Genomic DNA, 13,601 nt, shown 5'->3' with positions numbered 1-13,601 from the left:
AGGTTTTCACAAACATTGACGTTCCTAACAAGCTCTGCATTATTAGAAATGACCAGATCCAACAGAGCTTCACCTCTAGTCGGGTCTTCCACAAACTGGCCCATAAAATTTTCCTGCAACAGGTTGAGGAAATGTCTCCCCTTTGCAGTTGAAGCCGAACCATGACACCAATTAATATCCCGGAAATTAAAGTCTCACATTATCACTACAGTACCCGTTACTATGCATGACGCACTGGTTTTTGTTAAGACATACCGTGTGCGTTTTTTTGCAAACAAACTTTAGTATGAAATGCATGGCTACACGTCATCACTGGGGGACTCTGTGTGCAAGAGATGAGGCTTATCTTCCTGCCTAGTGCGCTTTACGATATTCGCATGTGGGCTTTTGTTCATGGATGACTATTTATGGCCTTTCTTCCTTTGTATTGATTACGGTATGAGTTTTATTTATAATGCCTGAATAGCTTATTGTTGCCCAGTATATTGCTTTGTTGCTGTCAATCTAGATGGCTGCTCTTCCGATTGGCTGTTTTACCTGGGGGCGGTTCTGACTGGCCTATATAAATCATAACAGGTCTGCACTAATTACATCCCACGCTTCCTCAGGAAGTTATCACAGACCATGTGGGATACCATGTCTCTGTCAGCAGCATTTACAAAGCAGCATGCCTTGTGAAATGGACTATCTTTACCTACCTGTTCCTTCCTCAGCCATGTATCATCTTTACTCCCAGGAGTCGAGAGTTGTAATCTGGTACAAACGTACCAATACCCGCAAACATTTATTGTTCATATATGTATACCTTCATAGGTCTTTATAAATAAAGAGCAATGAAGGTATAGATATATGGCCATACCTTGTCCATTATTGTCTCCTGATGAAGTAACGAGGTTGGGAAAATGCGTTGGGACAGTTATGAAGTATCAGTGTTGTAGTTTCTCTATACACTAAGTGATGTTTGAATTACTCAATTTATGTGTGGTAATAATTTTTGTATCCTTAGCGTGTGTCCATAGGTGGTGTATAGTACCACACCATCTTAATTTATGTTCCTGGACACTACAGGTGATAATTGTGGATTGCTTATTTGATTCAACTCTGTTTGTGTCAGATGTATTTGTATATCGCAATAATTAACTAGAGTATTTTATTCCTAATAATTAATAAAGGTTATGTTTTATGAAGGGTTTCTGCTCTTTGATATTAAGAAAGATTATGAAACTTACAGTTATTCAGTTTGGAAAAAAGACATCTTTAGAGTAAACTAATCACTATGTACAAATATATGAATGGATAGTACAGAGGTCTGTGTAATGATATTTTTATACCTAGGCCCGTTAACTATGACTAGGGGGCATCCAGTGCATCTAGAGGAAAGACCGTTTCACCATCATCATAGATGGGGTTTCTTTACTGTTAGAGCAGTGAGACAAGAGTTTAAAAGGGGCCTAAATGCCTTTCTTCATTGTAAATTTAAGAAAGAAGAAAAATCATATGGAAGACTACTATTAAAGGTCACATTGTCAACATACTGTATATATATTTGTAGGATATTTTGTGAAGTACTCTATGTGGTCAAAAGTATGTGGACACCCCTCATCAGTATTAAGTTCAGGGGTTTCAGACCGGTGCATAAAATACCGGTGCAAACCAGTGCATAAAATAAAGCCCCCACCATGCAATCTCCATAGAAAAACATTGGTGATAGTATAAGGCCCTGTTTACATCTGTGTCAGGGCATTCCGTTGTTCTGTTTCGTCACAGGAGCTGAACTAGGGAATGTTGGACGCAACGGTTCCGTTTCAACACGGACACCACCGGCGGCTAAAGGAACTCATTGACTTTAATGGGTTCCATTGGCTTTCCATCGGGGTTTCCATAGTTTTACTGGAAAAATATGTATTGTTCCTGGTAGTTCTTGCCAGATCTGCGGCCGACACAGATGTGAACAGCTCCTAAGTCGTACTCGGTGACTTTAAAGGTGGCCCTGTCATAGTATTACACTATGTGTCAGTTTGTGAAATTTCTAATCTGCTAGATCTGCCCTTGTTAATTGTAAGTGCTATTATTGTTAAATGGAAGTAACAACAGTAAATAACAACCTAGAAATTGGAGTCTATGATACACCAAGACAGTATAAAAAATATAAGTTTATTGATAACAAAAGCATAAAAATACATTAAAATTCAGAGATGGTTACCAGAGTGTGAAAATATGGATGCCAGACAGTGACAGACCAAGAAACAATAGCTCAGATACAAAGCAGTACACCATCCAAACTCAGTTCATGTTAAAAGACAGGAAAAAAAGAAAAGGGAAGATGTAGCAAATGGGTGGACAGTGGTTTAGACCCTGACTACTAGAGAAATAATGTGTTTGTTCTGTTTGTTTTTTTTAATGTTGAAGCTTTATATTATTAGACAGTAAAAGTAAAGTGTTGGTAATTTTTTTATAGCTGAAATGGATGGGAGTTAATTGACAAAGGAATGTCATAGAGTTGCATACAGAGCCTCATTAGTGAGTATAGTAATACTTTACTGTAAAATAGAGCTATCATTAACTCACCCACCCTCTAATGATAATGAGAATGCTCTGCTCATTATGACCTAATCTACAGTTCAGTCCAGAATTATTTGGACAGTGACACAAGTTTTGGCATTTTAGCTGTTTACCAAAACATATTGAATATACAGTTATATAATAAATATGGGCTTTAAGTGCAGACTCTCAGCTTTAATTTTAGGGTATTCACATCCTAATTTGAAGAAGGGTTTAGGAATTACAGCTCTTTAATGTGTAGCTGCCTCTTTTTCAAGGGACCAAAGGTAATTGGACAATTATCTCAAAAGCTATTTAATGGGCTGCATGGGCTATTCCTTCATTAATCCATCATCTATTAAGCAGGTAAAAGGTCTGGAGTTGATTCCAGATGTGGCATTTGCATTTGGAAGCTGTTGCTGTGAACCCACAACATGAGGTCAAAGGAGCTCTCAATGCAAGTGAAACAGACCATCGTTAAGCTGAAAAAAAATGAAGAAATCCATCAGAGAGATAGCACAAATGTTAGGAGAGGCCAAATTATCAGTTTGGTACATTCTTTAAAAAAAAGAGCGCACTGGTGATCTCGTGAACTCCAAATGGCCTGGACGTCCACGGAAAACAACAGTGGTGGATGATCGCAGAATCCTTTCCATGGTGAAGAAAAACCCCTTCACAATATCTACCCAAGTGATGAACACTCTCCTGGAAGTAGGTGTATCAGTATCTAAGTCTACAATAAAGAGAAGACTTCATGAGAGCAAATACAGAGGGTTCACCACAAGGTGCAAATCATTAATCAGCCTCAAAAATAGAAAGGCCAGATTAGACTTTGCCAAAAAACATCTAAAGAAGCCAGCCCAGTTCTGGAACAGCATTGTTTGGACAGATGAAAGGAAGATCAGCCTGTACCAGAATGATGGGAGGAAGAAAAAATGAAGAAGGCTTGGAACGGCTCATGATCCAAAGCACACCACGTCCTCTGTAAAACATGATGGATGCAGTGGGATGGCATGGGCATGCATGGCTGCCAAAGGCACTGGGTCACTAGTGTTTATTAATGATGTGACTGAAGACAGAAGCAGCCGGATGAATTCTGAAGTGTTCAGGGATATACTTTCTGCTCTGATTCAACCAAATCCAGCAAGGTTGATTGGACTTCGCTTCACAATACAGATGGACAATGACCCAAAACATACTGCGAAAGCAAACCAGAAGGCAAAGAAGTGGAATATTCTGCAATTGCCAAGTCAATCACCAGATCTCAACCTGATCGAGCTGCATTTCACTTGCTTAAGACAAAACTTAAGGCAGAAAGACCCACAAACAAGCAACAACTGAAGACAGCTACAGTAAAGGCCTGGCAAAGCATCACAAAGGTGGAAACCCAGTGTTTGGTGATATCCATGGGTTCCAGAGTTTAGGCAGTCATTGCCTGCAAAGGATTCTCTACAAAGTATTTAAAAAAAAGAGATTTTATTTATGGTAATTTGAATTTGTCCAATTACTTTTGAGCCCCTGAAATGAGGAGGCTGTGTAGAAAAATAGTTGCAATTCCTAAACGTTTCACAGGATATTTTTGTTCAACCCCTTGAATTGAACCTGAAAGTCTACACTTCAATTGCATCTCAGTTGTTTCATTTCAAATCCAATGTGGCGGCATGCAGAGCCCAAATCATGAAGATTGTGTCACTGTCCAAATAATTCTGGACCTAACTGTATATAGCAAAGCTGATTAGTGAGCTGTAGAAAATGTTGGCTTATTGTGACTGCTCTATTGACCAGTGTGAAAACTGCAATAATGAAAGAATTTTTTTATGCGTATATGGTAATAAAAAACACCCCAAATTTTTAAGAATTACCCAATTTGGAGTAAATTAATTACCACTACAGTCTATTTTCTATGGGTTAATTAACGCATAACCTATTTCACCCTATTGATGATATGTCCCCCATTTGCAATGATAACACCAATGTTTAACTTTGCAATTAAAAGTGGATATGCTTTTATTGCGGAAAATCAGCAGCGTTTACAGTAGCAACAAAATGGATGACACTTAAACAAATCTCATCCAAACGCTGTGGACAGAAAATCAGATGAAAAAGCGTGTATAAGTTGACATACGGTACATTTTTTTAATCAGCAACATAAATTTATGCTGCGGAATTATTGCACTTTTGTTAAGATTTTTCCCCATTGTGTTCAATGGGAGGTAGAATCTGCAACAAAGAGCAAAAGTTTAGATTTTTTTGCGGCGGAAAAGCTACAATTCCGTCATAAAAATCACAAATCGGAAAAACAAACAAACTTATCTTTTTGTTTAAATTTAATTAAAAAATTCTAATTAACCCCCTGGCATATCAATGGCTGTTTGTTCCCTCGACTGTTCTCTGTGCAGTCCGGCCTCCTGGTATGATGTTTCATTCCATTGTCCTGCTGCAGCCAATCATGTGCTGTAGCAGTCACTTGGGCTGCAGCGTCATCACAGGAAGCCAGGCTGCACAGAGACCAGAGGGACATGTCTCTATGATAACGCCAGTGAAGGTAAGTATTGGCCTTTTTTTTCTACTCTGTTTTCTATAGCGGCGATTGTGGCCGAAAATCTGCACTACAATTTGGTGCGGTTTTTCAGCTAGAACTTCCTGTGGGTTCTAGGTCGGACACGCTGTGTACTTTTTTGTTCATTTTTTGTAGCGCTTTTAATGGTGTTTTTTTGCTGTGTAATTTGTTGCGTTCCTAAGTGCGGACAGATGTTACATTAAAATCTATAGTAAAATATAAAATGCACTAAACACAATTGCGTTTTGGTTTGTGTCATTTTTGAGGCAATTTGGAGATCAGTGGTGGTTTTTTTCCAAACGCAGCATGCTCTAGATATGGAGTTTTTTAGCAATTTTTCCCGTAGGCTTCTATATAGGATTTCAAAAACATGTCCAAAATGACACAGAATATAATACGCCACCAAAAACGCCAATAAAAATTACATGAAAAGCGTTACATTTTAATAACGCTAGCGTGTTTAGAAGCGAGCGTGTTTAGAAGCTAGCGTGTTTAGAAGCTAGCGTGTTTAGAAGTGAGCGTGTTTAGAAGCGAGCGTGTTTAGAAGTTAGCATGTTTAGAAGCGAGCGTATTTAGAAGCTAGCGTGTTTCGAAGCGAGTGTGTTTAGAAGCTAGCGTGTTTAGAAGCGAGCGTGTTTAGAAGCGAGCGTGTTTAGAAGCGAGCGTGTTTAGAAGCGAGCGTGTTTAGAAGCTAGCGTGTTGAGAAGCTAGCGTGTTTAGAAGCGAGCGTGTTTAGAAGCTAGCGTGTTTAGAAGTGTTGATTCAGTTTAAATTGTCACAAAAATTCTGTGTGTGAAGGAGAAACTTGAATCATTTCCTGATGAGCCCAAGGAACCCCATTCTCATACTGGAAGTGGAAGTGTGGACTGCTGTGCTTTGTATGTTTCTAAGCTACAACCTGTCAGTCTGTAGTGTAGTTTATATGACGTGTGGATATATAGGTGTTGTATGTCTGGTTATGTTTTTGAAAGAGGGTGTAAATAGGGATGGTAAGTTGATTTGCAAGGTTCAAGACTCGCAGAGAATCTGGCTCCTTCACCTCATGTAAAAGCCCTTTTAAGAATTCAATTGTCTCTCATGTGGAAATATACATGTAAAAGTTGGGGAGTAGAAAGGAATTGCCATGGACAACAACAAATGACATGTACTTTAGCTTACTATGTTTATCTTTGATAAAAGTGTTACATTTAAATGTAATGTTTTAACCAAAAAGTCACTAGTAATAGTGTTCTTGAGACAAATATGAAGTACCTATCTTTATAGCTTTGTTTGTGTTGTTTTACAAGTAATAGACCATAATAAAAATATTCTGAATACCCAGTATACAAAGGAAATTAATCTGTTCTACTTGCATTTTTGCCTGTAATCATTTGGAGCACTCTAGTAAATTATCATATTCACATGTAATGAATATAGCATACTATTTGGGTCAAAGTAAGCAGGCTCAATGTAGTCCACATAAAGTAGAATCTAGTTTCAAGTACATATTTTTTGTATTTAGTACATGGCAGAGTTTTAAAGTGCACGCTGTGAGAAAAATATATTCTGCCACAATAACAGCTGCACACCATGTTCTATTGAATATTCCCGTTTAGGAATTGCTTAAAGCCCGAATGATTGTAGGGGCCACTAATAGGCCCCATTTTCTTATAACTTTAGATGTCAATGCTGCTTTAGAATACATCGCAAGGGTAGGGCAAATGGATGCACAGTGTCATGGCAAACTCAGCACCAGCTATTTTTGCTACCATGGAAATGAAGTTGTTCCTCCTATAATAGCCCCAGGCAACAATTATTAAACTGTAAATTCTCCAGAAAGTAATTCACAATTTAAACTCATACCAGTAGTGGACAAAGTACTGTGAAAAGTAGGGGAAAGAGCCAAAATACATTTATTTGTAGAGACAGAATTATTTAGTGTTATGTTGAAGAGAAACAAAATAAAAACAGAATATATAAAAAAGAAGGATAAATATATACATATAATAAAATATAATCATCATATTCAATACAACGCTATTTTCTAAAATACCATGTAAACTACAGGATAACAAACAAGTGTCATTTTAGAAAACACATCAAACTTAAGTCACATAAAATAAAATAATTCATATAATAATAATAATAATAATAATATATTGAAAAAAGTATTTATTCTTTGACCAATTCCTAAAGCATGGATTGTCACTTTTTTATGTTTTGGTAAAGTAAATATAAATTTCACTGATTATTTCATTTACTATTTCATTCAATTGCTCTTCTTCATTCACTCAGATATCTGTTGAAACTGATGGGGTGCAACATGAAATCTACCTACATGTTAATATGTAAATATATTTCCTGTATGAAAAGTGAAGCAGTGCCACCCACTAAAATTAACATACGATCAGCACAAAAGAAAATCTGAATTGCAGATTTCATCTGTAACCAATCTCGCTCGGTGCAGCATCATCATGCCCATAAATAAAGCCGGTGAAACAATTAAAATCTATGATTGTTATTATTTTATTTTCTTATTCATATATACAATATAAAGCCGCTGTGCTTTTTTTTCTGGCTATAATTCATTACGCTGAGGTAAAAACAGCATTCTTTGAAAATATAGAAATGGAATGAAATGGTGTGAGTCCCGGCTGCATCAAAATGAACTTGCTATTTGCATAACCTGCATAGGCCATTTGCATAAAGCATGTCTTATTTGTGTCATTAGGAGTCAGCAATGTGGCAGTGCCGTATAATGAATGCAAGGAAAGGCTATTTCCTCATGCCGGAAAGGTATGTATTTTAGAGGTTTGCATTCATTTTGCTGGTTAATTCTGTCTACTATGGTAAGAGATTTTTTACTTACTGAATGAATCTGAAGTGTCTCTTTACAGAAATAATGCCAGCCTAGGCTTAAGCCCATTACGACCATCCGCAAGAAGGCATATAATGGTAAAACAAAAAGCATGCATTATACAGCATAGTGCTAATCTTTAGCGTACAATGTATTTGTCTTCATTATTCAGGGAAAAATCTTAACAGCGCCTTCTCTCTGATAAAACACAGGCATTTGTCATGAAAAATACAATACATTTATATGCAAAGTAGAAAATGTTAGCTGTGGTGCACCACTGGTATGATAGTGTTTAGACATAATAAGTAGTATTTGCATATTGCTGCGTGACGTATCTCATAAATGGGCTGTACTATGTGCTGGCACAATACGTTCCATTGTTCCGTACAGCCATTGACGACTGATTGCAAATAAGATTAATCCCTGCATGAGTAAAACGCGAGAGGGAGAAAAGACGCAATCCGAGAAATTATTTTTGAAATACCAGTTATTAATAGGGTTTTATTAACCGGACTAAGACTTAGATAGCATAGAGTCTGTTAACATACAGTAAACTATAATGAGTATAATAATAATAACCCAGGCGTACATCCATGACTCTTAACATCATAGCAGACTGTTCGGCCTATAGATACACATATATGGCGGTCATGTGACCATCCTGTGTCCATTATCATTTGGGGCATTTCTCTGTACCCATTTGGTTAAAAAAAATCAACAAAGTTTAATAAGGAACGAAGCAGTGCAGCTTTTATATTGGAAAATGAATGCAAGTGTTAACAAGGCCTAATCGTCCCCTTTGTATTTGTTTCTTCATTAAGCCGAAAACGATGCTCTTGTCTGTGGACACAGAGATTTGACGTGAAGATGGTATGACAGGCTTGGCTTCTCCCGATGCAGCTGGCATTACTGATGCCCAAAGCCAGAGCCCGTTGTAGTGGGATCATGAGAGATTCGCTCAGAACACAGTTTGCCTGTCAGTTTCCCATGCGCCTCAGAGTGCTCAGCTCTGTCCCTGAATCCACTTAATGAGAAGTGGAGGACAATGCCAGTATTGTTGTTTCTTTTGGAAATCTTGTGGTAAGAACAATCGCTGTTTACCCAAGCATTTGTGCTACCCAAACCCTGCTGATAATTACTTCTCGAGCCCTGATTGCTCTTCGCTTCTGCACAAAAGCCCATTGAAGTAGACGCAGGACAGAGCCTCCTCTACCTCGTGGTCTTTTCACAGTTTACAGGGCTATGTTTGAGGACTTATATTTAATGCAGAAACAGGAACATACCACCCTGATTTGCACACGGCACATCAAAAGATTTCAAGTAAACACTAAATCTGTTCATTTTCCTAGCGGGGCAATTCTCTAGGTATTCAGCGGCTGTTATAGTATTTTAACTTACACTTTCCTGACTGACAGACCATGCAGTTGAAAATAATTATGCAAAAACAAAAAAAAATTAGATCAACTGATCTTTATTTTACATGTTCTTATGTATGCCTTGGTAGCACAAATCATTTAGTTTTTTTTTTTCCTTTTTTCTATGATTTGGGTAATAATTTCAGTCTGTCAAATCTCAGGCAATAGTCCCCTCCCCCATGCAGTTTGCTTGCAGCTCTATGCAAAATAGCATCATGAATATGCGTAATTATGGAGATTCATGGTAATTTTTCAGGGTTATCCAGTCTGACGTTTATAGGACAGCAGCATATATCAATTTAAATGGGAGTGACAAATACTGTAGCTTTTTTCTTTCTATAGCATTTTCAATATCCTTTTGGTTTCTCAGGGGAGTACTGAGAAATGTCAGAATTTTAAATTATACTATTAAAAATCAAATGCACAATTGCACTACAGAACATATTTAGTGCCCATGTAAGATATACATATGTATAAGTGTTTATTAGTGTATGTGTATACATATATCTATATTTATATATATATAAATACATATATACATATATATATACATATACACATACATACATATACATACAAACACATACATACATATATACAAAGAACGTGTGTTTGTGTGTGTATATGCATATATATATATATATATATATATATATATATATATATATATATATATATATATATATATATATATATATATATATATATATATATATATATATATATATATATATATATATATATAAATGAAGAAAGAAAGCAGCACAATCTCTAGTTGCGGGGTACAAATCATCGTTAGACACACGACCAATGTCATGGGTATAATATAAAAAAAATCCAAGTACAAGACAGCACTCCAATATTAGTGAAATTGTGAGGATCTGTTTATTTAATCAAATGCAGATCCTCACTGTATCACTAATATTGGAGTGCTGCCTTGTACTTGGATTTATATATATATATATATATATATATATATATATATATATATATATATATATATATACATATATATACATATATATATATATATATATATATATATATATCTTTCTACTGGAGAATTATATTTTATAAATATCATGCCAACAAAATTAGGATAGAAAGAGAAAACGTGTACAATTGATTGCGTATGCACACACAGATACACATACCCTATATATTTTATGTAAATATCATGTACACCTGAAGAATACATATGCATATTTACCTATGACCTCACATACCCATACACACAAAGAGCCATGTGGATAATCCTTATATTTATATATATATATATATATATATATGTATAGTATTTAGGTTTAGCATGTATATATACCGAGTGATATGACACAATGTACATGTACATGTTTATGAGGACAGTTCCATTCACTATTGTTCTTTATTTAAGAGCCCGCCACCCAGGCTAGAACACTCTCCAAATAATTAGTGGTGCCTGCTGCGAAAGATAGTAGCAAGGGAAATAATGAATAATGAAACTGTGCATATCTATGCGATATTTAAAAAGCCTCGCTGCATATAAAATGAACAATATGGCGGAGTATACTGAAAAGAGACTGGCATATGACTTTCCAATAATCACAAAATAAACATTGCGCATCATGATCTCGCTGCTGCTGATTCAAACACATACTAAGCCACTACAATGGGCTGCGGGTTTTTACGTATCCATTAAAATAAAGAAGACACATTAAAAATGGAAATTATTTTAACCCATTCAGTCTTCAGCACATGATATTATAACGGCAAGTGCTTTGGTATAGGCTGGGCTTACAAATTGAATATATTTATTTTGTTTATTGGCCTAGATCACTTTTGTGCATACAAATGAACTTTTCTGTGTACTGATGTCAAAATGTAATTCTCAAAATGAAATATATATATATATATATTTACAGTTATGTGCCGATAGATTTTTTTTTAGAGTAAAGGATTATTTCTTTAAAAAACAAACAAAAAAAATAAAATTGAAAAGCATTTTTGTTTTTTACTAATGGCATTTTCCAGACACAAATTTCCGCCTTGCGCTTTAAAAAGGCCTCCGAAATTTTTGACTAAAATTTTCTGGTCCTGCTGAATAAGGCAGGTTTAAAGGGCATCTAATGAACAAAATCAACAATACATATTTATTTTTTCATCAGATGCTTGTTGAAAAAGAAACGGTAAAAAGAAAAACCCTACCATTTTAAAAAGATCTTGTAGTTAATTACATTTTGCCAGTTTTTCCCAAAAAGAAATCATTCATCACGTAGATTTTCAAACAAGTTGCATGTGAATGGGTGTTTTCTGTATTGATCCTAAGTGACGGACTGTGATTAGCCCCACCTAAAAAAAACGAATTGTCATTTTTTTTTAATTTTTTTTTTTTAAAAAGGGTTCATATTGGTCTATAGTCATTTCCAGTTTTATGATTTATTCTGTTTCCATCCACCAGTCTTCACATAATATAATATGTATTATTACCCAGAAACCGTTTCTGCTAATTGAAGAGTGATATCGTATTTACCCAAGCAGACTATCATTGTAAGTCGCCTATCTCTAGAGCTCCCAAGTATAATTGCATGTACACTTTGGTAGACAAATGGATGCAAAAATAAATGAATGAGGGAACACAACACATCTAAAGCTTTTTTGTTTCATATTCTTGTCTAATATTATTCATATGTAAGAGGCAGCAAGCAAAGTTTCCTTCTAAGATCCGTGAAACGCATGTTAAATGGACGTTCTAAATCCTGTAAGAAAATCAGTTTAATTTAATCCCAGATATTTTTCAGCATGCAAATGAATGCTCGAGGTTTCCCTCAACCCGCTGTCACATAGGCAGCCAATTTACACACACTGGCATACTGTATGTGCTATGGGTCCTCTGATCACCCCTCCCCCTCTATCTCAAGACTTGGTCTCAGCTGCCTGCCCTTCACAGAAAACCACAAACCAAGGAAACATATCAGTGGTAGCGCCCTGTAAATTAACTTGACATTTGATGCCGAAAAAAACCTAAAAGCTTACAAAAGACATTGAAAACAAAAGCCACTCAGGACCTACAGTACATATATTGCGGATTTAAGAGCTCTAGATTGGGGTGATTTTCTTGTAGCTATAGCCGGTAGATACAAGCATCAGTTTCTTTGTTAGGATAATTCATTCATTCACTGTTAAAGGCATATGCATCATTTAATAAACACTGACCATATTCTGAGCAACGAAAAAAAGGCTGCGAGTCCATGTAATGAGACTAACAGCCGCTTCAGAAGGCTTCTATGTAATGAATGGAAAGCGTCCATTGTTGATTATTAGAGATTATCACTAATTTATGGGAAGAAGGCATGGCGTCCCCAATACTGTATATCCACTACATGCCATAAAGTCTATAGCTTGCCATGTGCGTCGTATGTTTTCTGAATAGAAATTGCAAACGCATTAGGCCATTATACCCGCTTTAAAGATGATCTATGGAACACGTAATTACTCCATATCAGAAGCTATATTCACCATAGGTGAGACACTGTGTATTTCGGCTATTAGACATGCAGGAATGTTAACATTGCATTATGAAGCGTTATTGTGACTGCCGTGTCCCTCAGCCTCCTCCCTTCCTCTCCCCCTTTCTCTGGCAGTCTGTGCAGAACTAGCACTAAAGCATCAAACCAATTCCTGGCCCTTTGGTTTGCAAGCATACAGAAGCATATATACACTGTCTGGGTGGAAATGTTTTGGTTTTTTATGCAAATACATAGAGAATACAATTTTTATTATACATTATAGCATGAAATCAGTGACTTAATTTTGTATCTTTCTATTGTTGTATTACGTATGACATTGCTCGATGGGTGTTAGTGTACATAGGATTGGCTCATGTAGAAATATGGAAAATGATGGGTAAATATTCTCCTTGAAAAGGCCAGAAACAAAAAGGATATTTTAGATTTCCTATGTTACGGAACAAACTATTATATTTTGCTTTAATTTCTAAATTTGTATATCTATGTACAGCATGACAACCCCTATAATATTTTGTAGTATATAGGTATTTGTCTAGTTAATGATCAGATATAATTGGGCATCAATGGCTTCTTGTGCATTGTTGACAGGGATTTGCTACATTTTACAATATATTGTAGTATTAATTGCTGCTATCGTATCTTTGAGGATGCCCCAAATGAATATTTTGCTAGAACGACACATGTTATAACAATAGTATACAAATAAAATGATATGGAACTAAAGAAAGGATATCATCAATAGT

At 36.0% G+C, this 13,601-nt stretch overlaps 1 long non-coding RNA gene across 1 annotated transcript in view; it reads left to right on the top strand.

Annotated features, from left to right (window-relative positions):
- Nucleotides 1-13,601, top strand: part of LOC142745358 (uncharacterized) — a 224,810-nt gene that overhangs the window by 198,934 nt on the left and 12,275 nt on the right. Inside the window, exon 3 of the long non-coding RNA XR_012881684.1 lies at nucleotides 7,812-7,876. This is a non-coding gene — a long non-coding RNA (uncharacterized LOC142745358). The remainder of the gene's footprint in view (nucleotides 1-7,811; nucleotides 7,877-13,601) is intronic.

Source organism: Rhinoderma darwinii, chromosome 1 (genome assembly GCF_050947455.1).
Source record: "Rhinoderma darwinii isolate aRhiDar2 chromosome 1, aRhiDar2.hap1, whole genome shotgun sequence".
NCBI lineage: Eukaryota > Metazoa > Chordata > Amphibia > Anura > Rhinodermatidae > Rhinoderma > Rhinoderma darwinii.
This window is presented reverse-complemented; position numbering and strand designations above follow the sequence as displayed.